Genomic DNA, 13,143 nt, shown 5'->3' on the forward strand with positions numbered 1-13,143 from the left:
ATCCCGAGGTGGGCAGGGAAGGCCGGGTCCCAGGCAGAGCATCCTGGGCTGCTCCAAGGGAGCTGGCAGAGTCACGGTTCCTGTGGGTGTTTAAGCCTGGACGTGTCGCTTGGTACCAGGGTGAGGTTCGCGCCGTACTGTTCAGTCACATGCTGTGCTCCATGATCTCTGAGATCTCGTACAGCCCCAGCGATGCTGTGATTACCCGTGAGGGGCACTGGCAACTCGAACACTCGCACCACCCCCCGCCGGCTCCCTCATGGCCAGCCCCGGCAGCCGCGGCGGGCGGTGCCTCGGCCGGGCGGGGCAGAGCAGCGGCTCGGGGCCGGTCCCGGGGCCGCCGGCGGAGTGGGGCGGAGCGGGGCGGGCACCGAGCGGAGCGGCGCGGGCGGGACGGCGGTGGGGGCTGCCCGGAGCCGGCGGAGGCGCGGCCGCCCCGGAGGGCTCTGCGCGTTTCGGCCGCAGGTAAGGGAAGCTCGCGGGTTCGGCTCCGAGACCGCTCGGAAACGACTGCGGCAACTTGGTGTCCCGGCGAGATGAGCCCCGCCGTGCCCTGCTCCGGCGGCTCCTCCTCTGCCGCCGCCAAGGCCCGGGGCCCCGGCAGCGGGGCCGGGGCCGCCCGTGGACGGGAGCGCCGCGTGTGCCCGGAGCGAGGGACAACGGGGGGGGCCGGGGGGCTGCTGCGCCACCACATCCCGCCAGTCTCTGTCCCCGCTTCGTGTCCCTGTCCCCGTGCCCTTCCACATCCCGCCAGTCTCTGTCCCCGCTTCCTGTCCCTGTCCCCGTGCCCCGCCACATCCCGCCAGCCTCTGTCCCCGCTTCGTGTCCCTGTCCCCGTGCCGTGTCCCAGCCCCCTGCTCCTCCTGCGTGTCCATGGTCCCCCCGGCATGTCACTGTCCCCCTGCCGTCTCCCAGTGCTTTCAGCACTCCCGACTTTCTGTGCTGGATCTGACGTAACTTTTCGGGAAGTTCTGGGGAGAGGTTGGCCTTGTCCGGTTTCATCTTTTCAGGCTCTAGTAGGACGCTTCAGGCACTGATGCTGTGAAGGTGCAGTTATGAGTTTTATCTAGAGCTAACAAATGTGGTTTGATTTAAGGCCTGGAGTTCTTACATCCTGTAATTACTTTTTCGAGGTCTGTTTCTGTTCGAGCCGTGACTTCTACCAGCTGAAATAGCTGTGCTTGCTCACACCGTGGCTGGCTGCAGCTGGAACTATAAAAAGCTGCTTTTCACCTCTTTGGCTGTTTCTGGGGAGGAAATGTTCGATGCTTGGCTGTGCTATAACATGTGTGTGCTCCGTCGTGTGAGTGAGGAGCACAAGGAAGTTTCAGGCTGGGTTTGGCTGTGCCTGAGCCTACAGAGACTGCAGGCTCTCCTCATTCTGGCCCGAGCACAGCCACTGCCAGCAGTACCGTGTGTAGGCTCTGTGTGATTGCACCAGCAGCACATTGAGCAATACAAGTGTAGCTGCATTCCAAAAAGTAAACAGCTGAAATGGGTCAGGAGTGGAAATATTCTCCATGCTTACACCGTGGAGCTTTGGGGAAGATGTCCCAGAATGTCAGCTCGGCATTTATTGCCTCTCTTAAAGGGAGCAGCTGTATGTTGAGGATTTACGTTTGTGAAGGATGTAAGAGTAGGTGCTCTCAGTGAGGCAGCATGGCAGGTTGGTTTGGGAGGTGTTCTAGAAAGTAGAAAAACAGAAATCTGCTTCAACTCTCTGTTTCAAGTGTAGCAAGGATTTTGGTCTCTTAACTTCATCAGATCACTAAGAAATGAAGAGCAAGAGCACTCCCTGCTTTAGCTAAATACCCGTCCCAGTGGAGTTTTGGATTTAGCACAGCTTCTTGAAAAGCTGTATCAGAGATCAGCTGCTGGCAGTGACAGTGGCTGTCAGTGGTGTGCTATGGTGCTCACACATGAGGATTGATGTTCCCATGCCAGGAGGATGAAGTTGGTGTTCCTCTCCTCCCTGAAGGCAACAGGAGCCTCACCTGTTTGCCCGGCTGTGAGGGGGGCCCTGAGGAGCAGGTTCCCTCTTCGGCAGCCCATCTCCTGCCTTGAGCCCTGGGATTTCATCCATTTGCTGCATCTGGGTGTAAGAGTTGTGCTGAGGAATGTTGAAGTTGGTTTGTCCGGAGCACTTGTGTCTGCAGCAGATCCAGGGTCTGCTTTGTCCCTGACATGCAGGGTGGAGTGACTTGAAGGCAGGGCTGTACCATGGGGCAGGAACCATGGTGAATTCCATCTTTTTTCCTACTTAGATGTGAGTCCTATTTCCTTTCTGGGTTGTGCTGCCAGGGCAGTGTGACACACACTGCAGGAAGGAGAGGGGTGTCACTGGAAATGTCTGTGGAGGTGCATGGGGAGGCTTTGCCTGTGACCCTGGCAACAGGAGGGTAATTGTTAACATTCCTGAAATGACAGCCATTCCCAGGAGGCTGAGGTTCCCAGGTGGTGCTGCCGGCCTGGCTGGTCCCATTGGTCCCTGGTGATGAGCAGGACAAAGTCTGGTCACTACTGACTGGCCAGCTCAGGGTGGCCTGAGGACAGGCAGAGCTGTGTGTGAGGAGGTGCTCAGTGCAGTGTCCTTTAGGAGGTTAAATCTCTTTAGTCCATGCAAGTGGGACTTCTCTGATGTTTCTTTCCCCACCTAAAGAAACACTTCCAGTGAAGTGGAAATCCTTCCCCTGAAGATCTTTGAAGCCAGCAAAGGTTTAGTCACTTTCTTGTCAGTGCTGCAATTGCATAAAACCGGGCCTTTGGCTTGCTAAGCACAAGGAAGTTGCTGTGAACTCCTTTGAGGATCTGACTGGTTTTCTTTGTTGTGCTTTGTGTGTTTTTTTCTGGGAAGGTGGAGGGAGCACAGAGGGGACCAAATCCCAAATCTGGGACAGATGTTCCAAAAACATATCCCTGGGGAGTCTGCTGTTTTGCAGTTGTTTTCAATAGAGAAGGTAGGAACGAAATATTAGGCAGGATTTAGGTGGTTGATAAAATATCCTGTGGTGTTAGGGGTGGTTAGTAAAGCTCCTGCCCCACTGCTGAATTTTCATGTCCTTCCTCAAGGAGGTGCTAGTAACTTTTGCCTCAGCTGCTAAATGGTGATGTGCAAGTTAGGTTAGTATATCTGAGATAGCTTCTTCTTGTACTTACCTTGGTGATTATCAGGGCTTCAAAGCAAAACTGAAGTTATGTGGCTGCTTTAAAGTGTGCAATTATGATCTGACCCATTTCTGCCTGGCCAAACCACATCTCTAAACTTACAGAAGCAAGGAACAGGTTTATTGGAAGGTTCAGGCAAGTTTTATTGTATACATTTCTCTTGTGTGGAACATGTACATGCAGCTGTGCATTGAGGATACATAAAACCACTTAATATCTTCATAGGTAAAACTATTTAATACCTTCCTATACTTAGGCTGAATAGTGAACCCCTTCCCCCATTAGTAATTGTGAAATCCCATTAGTGATCCCATTAGTGACTTTGCTTTTGAATCCAGCCCAGGAAAGGTGAACTACTGTTTCTTTGCCTCATGCTTACTGCTGATGTTTATGCCCACATGTTTATTTAACATTTACTGTAAATTCCCACCCTGGCTGAGTGAAGACAGGGTGATCATTTAATGACAGCTTCAGAAGTCACAGGTAGCCCTTTGGAGATGTCTGGGTTGCAACCATTAACCTTTGCATCATGCAGAAAAGGCTCTGTACTACTCCCCAGAGATTACATCTCTCTCTCTGCATTTGGAAACGTTAGCAACTAATCCAGAATGAAAACCTGGTCATCTTAGAGGTCAGTGTTTCTCTTGCCATGTTTGTTACCTGCACTTGTTGTGTGTTTCCATTTTGAGGTGACTTCAGCAGAGATCACGATAAGTTCTGACACCTCTCAGTGGTCTGTTGTGGAATCTTTGTTTTGGATCTCTCTCTCCCTAGGTAGGGTTCTTAGCTGGGAACATACCTTGAGATGCAGGGAATGATGCATTTTTATATTCTCTCCTTTTTATTCCCCCTTTCTCTTGCTCACAAATTGACCTGTGTATTGACTCAGCTCATACTGAAGACAGTGGCTGTTAGTTACTTTTCTAGTAGTGCTTGCTGCCAAAATAGTACTTTATTTGTGCTTAAAGGATGGAATTTTCAATTAATGATTCAGTCATCTCACTGGATTCACAGTTGCTTGCTCAGGCTGTGTATTGCTCTTGCTATGGGTACGTACAATTTTCTGGTGTCCTTTAGCTTCCAGACCACTTTGTTTTTCTGTGACTCCTGCAGTACATGAGGAAAGTGTGCTGGGTTAAAGCTGTCTCCTTTTTCCATTGGCTGTCCTTCTGTTTCTGTTAAAAGGCTAAGATAAACCAATTGTGTAAAAAGCTGATGTCTTTACTCAGTAGAACTATATTTAGATACAAGTTTTGCAGCCCATTGTAGGCAAAGCCTTTATATTCTCTGCCCCTGCCAGGGTCATCTTTATTGTTAATCACAGAATCACAGCTTTTGTTAGGTTGGAAAAGACCTCCAAGGTCAATGAGCCCAACCTTTGACCAATACCCACCTTGTCACCCAGCCCAGAGTACTGAGTGCCACAACCAGTCCTTGCTTGGATACCTCCTTGGATGGGGACTTCAAACCTCAATCCATCTTGCATGCCAGGCCCAGAACTGGACACAGCACTTGGGGTGAGGCCTCCCCAGTGCCCATGACAGAGGGACAGTCACTGCCCTGGTCTTCCTGGCCACACCATTGCTGACCCAGCCCAGCAGCCTTCTTGCCCACCTGAGCAGGTGTTGGATGATGTTCAGCTGCTGTTGACCAGCACCTCCAGGTCCTTTTCTGCTGGACACTTTGCAGCCACTCTGCTCCAGCCTGGAGCAACGCAATGGACGAGGCATGTGGAGAACTTGGGAAATGTTGGGCTGTGTAGTCCAGCCTTGCCAAACCAATGTATCTGCTGGCTGTGAATCCTGTGAGCTCTTGCCATGGAGTGCTTGGTCCCTTTGTGTTGACAGAGCTGCTGCCTGGGAGGAATTGTTTGTGGTAAGGTGAGGATGCTCGTGTTCCCTTCTGTGCCTCTGACTCATTAAGCAGTGCAAGTTGTGTCAAGGAACAGCACCAGAGGCCACTTCAACAGTTTCTGGCTTGTGGTGTTTGAGGGGAGATAAAAATAACAAACCCAGTGACTTTAAGCAGCCCTTTGCTTACATTTTGATGGTAATCCCTGTTCCAGCAGGCACAGTGTTGTAAGTCTTGCATGAATAAAATCCCCTTGCCAAATGGTACCTGTGCACAAAAGGCTCCGAGGTCAGGTGTGCTGATGCAAAAGTTAGTTTGCACTTGCATCTCTCTTTATAGGCTTTTCCCCTAAATATTAGTGGAGAAGTGAAGGCTGAGACTGGAGCCAGCTGCTGCAGCATCTGAACTCCAAAGTTTTCTGTGCTGCCAGACAGCTGTTGAATTGTGTCACAGATGGGAAAAATCGGATAACCACTAGTGTGAATCAGCATTTTTTAAATCCAACATGGCTCCAAATGTGATGGATTTGGGAGAAGAACTTTGCTTTCTTGCTTTGTTACAGATATGGCAAAATAAGAGGAAAGTATAATGGTCTGGTCTTCCCTGCCTTGTCTTCAGACTGATCAGTTCTGAAGCAAAAGCATAGGGAAAACCAAGATATATTATGTATGTCATTGTAGAATTAACCCCAGATAGTTCATAGTGGTAGTGAAGGGAGATACAACACACACAGTTTATGGTTGGTAACAGAAAAATAACTGTAAAAGTAACTGTAAAAGTATACAAACTGCCAAACAACCAATCCCCTAACCTCTTCGTTCTCAAATCTTTCCCTTGTTGTGCTCTATTATGGAGGACAGAAACAAGAACACAAATGCATTTACCCAATCAGCACCAGGATCTGTTTTGGGGACGAGGGAGGGCAGTTCCTTTCCTTGGTGTTGTGGCAACTGTGCACACAACTGTCCATCTGCTCTGTCAGCAGGCATAGCCATGGGGGTCTGATTCTCTCACAGCTTTGTGGTTTATGGGCTAGTCTGTCCAAAGAGTTGAGAGTGTTCCAGAAAGGCTGTTTTGCTGAATCTTGACTTCACATTTTCTCTCTGGAGTGTGTGTACTCCCTAGCTACAGCCAGATAAGACATTTTGACAGAAATACAGCCTTTGTGAAACATGGGAAAGGTGTGAGGACTGTTGGAGGAAATTGGCTGTTTAGACTTGTCCAAGTCATGCATAGTGTAAGGAATGGGGAGAAGAACCTGCATTCTGTTTGGAGGCTGGTCTCCGTGTTTTTGGGTGTCATGAGGTTGGCATGTGAAGATGTTTGTAGGATCAAATTAAGGTTCTGCAGAGTGTAGTGCTGCTAATTAATGTCTGTCTTGAAGTGCAGGTGAGAAGAGTATCTTTTTTGTAAAAATACCCTGAGCTGCTGTTGTGTTTCCAAAAATAGTTATGATCTCATGTGGTTGTAGCCCTTGTGATCTTGGCTTCTGTGCAGCTTTGCCATATCCTTACACAGCTGCTATGGGTTGGTAAAAATCCCTTTGGCCATATGGAGACTGTCAGAGTCTGTTCTCTGGCTTGGATCAGGTGGGCTGCTCCTATGGAGCAAGTGCTGTGGAGACACGGAAAGGGAGCAAATACCTTGGGATTTTCTAGTGTGAGGATGAGCGTGTACTCAAGATGTCGGTTGTGTGGTTGTGTTTTGCATGATTTTGGAACATTTCCTTGTGTCTTCGAAGCATCCATCTCCTCTGTTCTCCTGGTTTAAGTTCTAGACCTGTGCTAAAAGTAGGATGGATTCATTTTTGTCCTCAGGGGGAGTGTGCTGTTTCTGAGAGCTGCTGTGTGCAGGATTCTGGGGCAGGCAAGGGTGAGGCTGTGGTTGTGTGGGAGTAAGGAACATTCCTGGTGCTGGGACCTGCATTCCAAGCAGGAAAACATGTGGGAGGTGGTGGTTTGATAGCCTTGATGCTCAACTTTTTTGCTCTCCCTCATGCACTGGAAGCATCTCTGGCAGACTTTTTGTTCAGGAGTGGGGGAGGGATGGTACACAGAGCTTCCTTTGGAAGAGCCAGACAGAAATTTTATCCTCCTCAGGCAAAGCAAGGTGCTCCATGCTCTTGCTGAAGAAGAGGTGGGTGTGTTGAGCACCTGGTCTTCAGGAAAGGCTTGTGGCACCTGGGTAGCTCCCGGTGGATTCAGGTGCTGGCTTTGTTGTAGTATCCTCTGTCTCCTGCTTCCAAACCAGGATTAAGCCAAGAAAAATATTTCTTTACTCTTAATTTATATCCCTGGGGAGTTGATTTTGTATCAGAGTAGACTTGAAGAGGCTTGTCAGTTGGATCTCAGAGCCATCAGCATTTTTCCCCCTCCACTTAACCAAAGCTGGCTTAATTTGTGACACACTTTTAATTTGTTATGTTTGTAAAGGAAACATCACAGGGCAAAGTTCAGAAATGCATATTTATATTTCTTGCCTGAGCTTAAATTTGTTCTAAAAATTTGGTTTCTGTATTTTTATAAAGAAAGGCTGGATTTTTTTTTCTATATCACTTTTTTTTTTGTTTATTGTTTGTTTTCTTCTCCAGAAGGAGTGTGGAGTGACTTACCTTGATGTCTATCTTCTCTTTGATGTGAAACATGTAACTAACAGCTCATAACCAGAAGCATCTTCTCAGAGGTTTCCACACTCATGGTGGAGCTGGTGTTGGACCTCCTGTGCTGAGCAGGGCCACTGTAATCTCTGATGGTGCTGGACAGAACTGAATTTTCTGGAATATTTGTAGGGTGTGCAGCAGGAATTTGGATGCTGTGGGGGAGTTGCACCATTCCCTGCCCCTCTCCTTGGGAGGACTGGAGCCTGTGTTGGTGAAGGATCCTAGGGAGGTGTGTGCCCTGCTTTGGTTGAGGGGAGGACTGTGGCTGGGTTTGGGGTGCAGATGTGCCCCCCTCCCTCCCCGGTGCCCTGGTGGGGGCATGCAGCCATCCAGCAGCAGTGGTTGAGGCTGGAACTGTGTCCCATGGTGCAGGGACACTGCAATCTCATGGCTTGTTGCTGGCAGCTGGTGGCTGGTGTGACCAGATTTGTGGTACTTCTCTAATTCTGGGATGCTACTGGCAGTGTTGGGGTGGTGGAGACATCTGGGGGCAGCTGGCTTCGAGATGGGGTGAGTCCTGGGGCTTCCCCATGGCATTGCCTGTCCTCAGTTAGCTTCTTGGGTAGCTTAGAGGATGGTTAATTCTTCCTGCCTTTCAAGACTTCACAAGAGTTAAAAAAGCAGCACTTAAGATGCTGCTGCATTTCTGGATGGCCATTAGGTGGACAGAGCACTCATGGGTTTGTTCTGCAGTGGCAGCATCTTGCTCTCTTTCCATTTGCAGTAGAGGTTGTGTCCTTTTGGTGAGCAGTCATGAGGCTGTAAACACAGCATGGAGATGAGAAGATTGAGATTTATGTTCAGGGTGGTGCTGGTAAACTTCCTGCAGCTTGTGGTAGAGATAATTCTACAGATTCTGGTGCCATTGTTGTGGCTGGGTCTAAAGTGAATTTAAGAAAAATGTTTTAATTTAACAGACTTTCTGTTTTATCCAAAGGGAAGTATCTGTTCAGAGCCTGATCTGTTGTTCTCATTAGTTTCTGAGTGAGACCTAAATCCATGATTATTTGCACATCCTTATCTGACACAGGGTTCTTCAGGTTGGTATCTCATGTTTCAGACTTCTCTATGTCTCCTCTTGTCATGGTGTGCAGTCTTAAATCTGCATATGCAGGAATGATTTCTCTTGAAGGGTCAATAAGATGAAAGGCATTTCTCTTGGCATCATTTTGGCAGAATCAGCTGCTGAGGACCAGTAGTGCTGAACTCACAGCAAGCTCTTGGGCTGTTGTTGGAAGGAGAGTGAAATGCAGAGTTGTTCATCCTGTCCATCACAAAGCTTAGTGCCTGCTAAGACTTTCATGTAACCTGCTCACAGGGAGAGGGAAACATCTTGTAGCCCAGCATGACTATGAGGATAGAGGCCCTCCATGCCTCCAGAGAGATTTGTGTTGGAGCAAAAACACAGCCTGGCCTAGGGGAGGGCCTCCTTTTCTACAGGGTGATGGCAGTGGTAGCTGGAAATGTTTATCCTTTTGGAGCTTGTTGGAAGACAATCCTTGTGACATGTGGGTAGGTTTACCTCCTTTTTTGCAGAAGTACCAAAGCAGGACCAGGTTCAAGGCTATCTTTTGCACGGAGCCTCTGGGCTGATGTCTCCATCTGAAAACTGTTGTGAAATTTTCTTCTTGTTGCTCTCAGACCTCATGGTGCTTGAAACTCCTCCTCCCTTCCCCACTTTTCCAAGGAATTTTGCTAAGAAATCATTAGCTGTCTAGTTATGACAGCAAAATGTAAAAGGCTGTAACATCTCCATAGCTACCTAAAAAGTACTTGTAAAATGCTGGTGGAAGAGGGTGCCCTGGAATTATCCCATGCATGCCTTGCACACAGACTGCAAATCATTTGCATTAGTTAAGTAATTGCTGCAAGCTTGTCCGGGGAGCAATGTTTGGTTACTGCAATAAATTTTTGTTCTTTAAACCCTGTGATGCTGAAAAAATGAATTTGTTTTATATAGAAAATGAACTGACCTGAACTCTGTAGATTAACTGATTGTAAATGGACCAGCTTAATCCAGCTTTTTTCTTTCCTCGTGTTTCATGTAGCATCTGAAAAGAGACAGCTTTTGGCAAATTAGCCAGGGTGAGGCTACAAAAAGATTGAATTATTCCTGTTTGAACAGTTCCCAGCATGCGAGCACTTGCTGCTTGGCTTGCACATCATCTGGCTTGCCAGGGCTGCTGTGATGGAGGTGAAAGTAAATAGCCTCCAACTGGAAATCTTGCTTTTGCTGTAAATGATGATTTATTCATTCACCAGTGAAAATACCACAGAGTTATGATGGACAAAAACTGCAGTTGCTGTGTATTTGGCTTTCTTGCAACAGGTGTGAGAGACACCTGTTGTGTTTCTGTGCAGAGAAGCTGGCTGACACTCTTTCCTATGCTGTCCTAGGCGGTGATTTTGCTCCTGGTGGGACCTGTTGCTGGTGTGGACATGCTGTTGTCAGAACAGAGGTATTGTGTTCGGTGTGTGTGCATGCCTTACTCTGGGCAATGGCAGCAGAAAAACAGGCGGCAGAGTTGGGCCTGCCCTGTTTAGGCAGGGCTGAGCTGACTGTGGAGCACCTGGACATGCAAAAGGAGTTGAAACTAGGGGATATTTCTGTAGGGGCTTGCCTTGGTATGCTGGTGTATCTCTGTGCCTCTTTCAGAGGGGAAGGACTCTGCAGTTTTGAGAGCCACAACATAAGAAGGATTTGAAGCAATGTCCAAAGTAGGGTTTTGAAGATGGTGAAGGGCCTGGAAGAGAAGCCACATGAGAAGCAGCTGAGGGCACTTGGTCTGTTCAGCTGGAGAAGAGCAGACTGAGGTCACAGCTCACAGCAGTTCTGCAGCTTCCTCACGAGGGGAAAGGGAGGGGCAGGCCCTGATCTCTGCTCTGTGTGACCAGGGACAGGACCCAGGAAACAGCTGGAGCTGTGTCAGGGGAGGGTTAGGGTGGATATTGGGAAAAGGTTCTTCCCCCAGAGGGCAGTGGGGCACTGAACAGGCTCTCCAGGGAGTGATCACGGTCTCAAGGCTGCCAGAACTCCAGGAGCATTTGGACAACAACCTCAGGTGCAGGGGGGCATTCTTGGGGCTGTCCTGTGCAGACCAGGAATTGGACTTTGGTGATTCTTGTGAGTCCCTCCCTACTCAGCTCATTCTATAACTAAAACAGGTAGGGAAGCTACCTGTTTTAGTTATAGCACGTGCGGTAGTTTGGGATTAGCCACCCATTGTTTAGGGCAGTGTACCAGATGGACTGCTGATGCTAAATTGGAATTTGGCTGTGATATTGCAGTTAATTTCTCTTCTTACAAAAAAATGTTCTATATAATTTTCCTATGGCTGTGGTAATTAGACCTGGCTTTGCTGTTGCACATGGTGAGGAACAACTTTTCTGTTCTCAGATCCAGCTGTGTTCATGTAGCTCCTGCAGAGCGTGCATTTAGGAGCAGAACAGGGGATATGTCTCTGTTTGTCTGTGTTAAAAGGAAGGAATGGGGTCTTATCACCTTCCCTCTGAGCCTTACTTTGTGGGCTCTTTGCCCTAGGCTGTGGAGCCATTTGTGGGTGAGGTGTTACTCGCTGCAAGCAGAGTGAGAAATAGGAGTGCTTTCCATTAAAAACCTCCTGGAGCCAGTGAAAGTACTATTTCTGCATCTAGTCAGAGTTCCACTTTGCATTCTTTTACTTGCCACATGTTTTTGGAAGAGAGAGGTGGTTGGGGATGGAGACCCAGTGATGGTCTAAATAGAGATGCCTTTCCTGATGTCCCTTTTGTCTGGGCAAGCTGTTAGGAGTATGTCTGGGGAAGAGAGGAGGACACCCTGGTACCGAAGGGATGGTGGGGTTTCTGCTGCTGAAGTCCTTGGGCAAGGAAGCAGGGCCCCCAGAGAGTGTAGGGGGACTGGACAGGGCTTGTTGGGTGGTGAGAGCCCCACCTGAGCTGCTCAGAGCAGGAGACCCTGCTAGCTTTTGAAGCGGGCAGTGCCACCTGCCATAGGGTCCATCTTCTCAGTGCATGTCCCTGCCCTCCCACAGGCACGCAGGGAAATTCAGAGTGCTGTAATTTGTGGTGTCCTTCCTTCAATCCTTCCTGTCTTGCCTGTGCTGCAGAGTTTTGAGGCAGACATTTTCCTTTGGTATCAGGTCCTCATGCCTGGATTCTGTTGGTGTTTATACAGAAGCATGAGGGCAGCCAGAAGTTCTGCTGGGTCTGATAGAAGCCATACATGAAATTAATCCAAATTAAACAGTTAGCAGTTCTCTGTTAAACAGGAGGTTACAGCACAGCCTCAACATGTAGTATAGCTTTGAGACTATGAAAAATAAAGCGTGAATCCTCCTCTGAAAGTTGGCTGTCCCTGTTTGAGGCCTGATGAGGTTTTGAGACAAGCCAGTACACCAAGCTCACTGTGTAGGCATTTGTAGGAAATGAGGCAGATTTTTGGGAGGGAACTGTGGGTACAGGGAGGCAGAGGAGTGCTGAAGGAGGAGTGGAGATGAACTAAAGTAATAAAATCTGTGGGGCTGCTCAAAATGAATCTGTGGACCTGCAAACTTCTCCCTGTGGAGGAGGGAGAAGTTAGGCTGTGTGTCCTGCCAGTGTGGGCCAAACTGGCGCTACTTTGCCTACATGATGGGATTTTGTATGCTAGTCTGTATGCCAGCTTCCTCCTGGTGCTCCGCAGCCATGGAGCATGTGGCTGGGATGTGGAAGGCAGGGGAGAGCAGTCTGGTTAGGGCAGCTTTCCAGTGAGTGGGTGACAGCCTTGTTCTTGTTGCGGAGCCTCTGGTGAGGCTCAGGAAATGCTGGAGGTTGATTAATGACCAGACTCTCAATGGGAAGCTTGGCATTCCCCAGGACAGTGTGAAAACATGTTGCTGGGACTGTCTCTGGCCCTAGCCCCCTTTTCCAAGCACTGTGGTGAGGGTGTTTTGGACATCCCAACAGTAGTGGCATTAAGGAGCCATTGTAGGCTGGAATGATTTTCCCTGGATGGAGCCAGAGACAGCTCCCAGAGGCATGGGGCTTTGCTGGCTTGTGTCTTTGGAGTGGACAGATTTCTCCCAATGAGATTTTTAGGCCTCTCAAAGAACAAAAAGTGTTCAGGAAGGTGTGCTAGGAGCAGTAGAGACAAGAGGTGGACTAGTGTAATTGTGCAGATGGGTTTGTTCTGGCCTTGAACTGTGCTTCTCTGGAAGGTTTACAGCACCACCTGTCACTTGGCACCTGCTTGGCACTTGGACCATATTAACTACTTGTGTTTGAAATTCCAAAGAAGAGGCTTCCCTTCTACACTTCCTCTTGCAGTTCACATCTGTGAAGCTGAATGCAGATGCTGCCAGCCAGACTGTGGGGGTTCGTGTTCAGCTGTGTATGTACAGAGGGGGAGAGATGTTATTTTGGCATCTGCAAAGGCATTTTACTAAAAATAGGCTAAAGCTCCTGAACCCGAGAGTGAAAGTAGTTGTCCC

The 13,143-nt window shown here is 48.8% G+C and overlaps 1 protein-coding gene across 17 annotated transcripts in view; it reads left to right on the plus strand.

Moving 5' to 3' along the window:
• Nucleotides 1-323: 323 nt before the first annotated feature.
• Nucleotides 324-13,143, plus strand: part of PPFIBP1 (PPFIA binding protein 1) — a 105,538-nt gene continuing 92,718 nt past the window's right edge. For 14 of the 17 annotated variants that reach the window (XM_039721408.1, XM_039721478.1, XM_039721463.1 and 11 more), the window contains exon 1: nt 324-465. The gene's annotated coding sequence lies outside the window, so the exon portion shown is untranslated. Of the gene's footprint in view, nt 466-10,072; nt 10,135-13,143 lie in introns of all 17 variants that reach the window. The other 3 variants (XM_039721425.1, XM_039721454.1, XM_039721436.1) reach the window with 3 other exon arrangements.

Source organism: Passer montanus, unplaced genomic scaffold, assembly GCF_014805655.1.
Source record: "Passer montanus isolate IOZ18808 unplaced genomic scaffold, ASM1480565v1 scaffold106, whole genome shotgun sequence".
Lineage (NCBI taxonomy): Eukaryota > Metazoa > Chordata > Aves > Passeriformes > Passeridae > Passer > Passer montanus.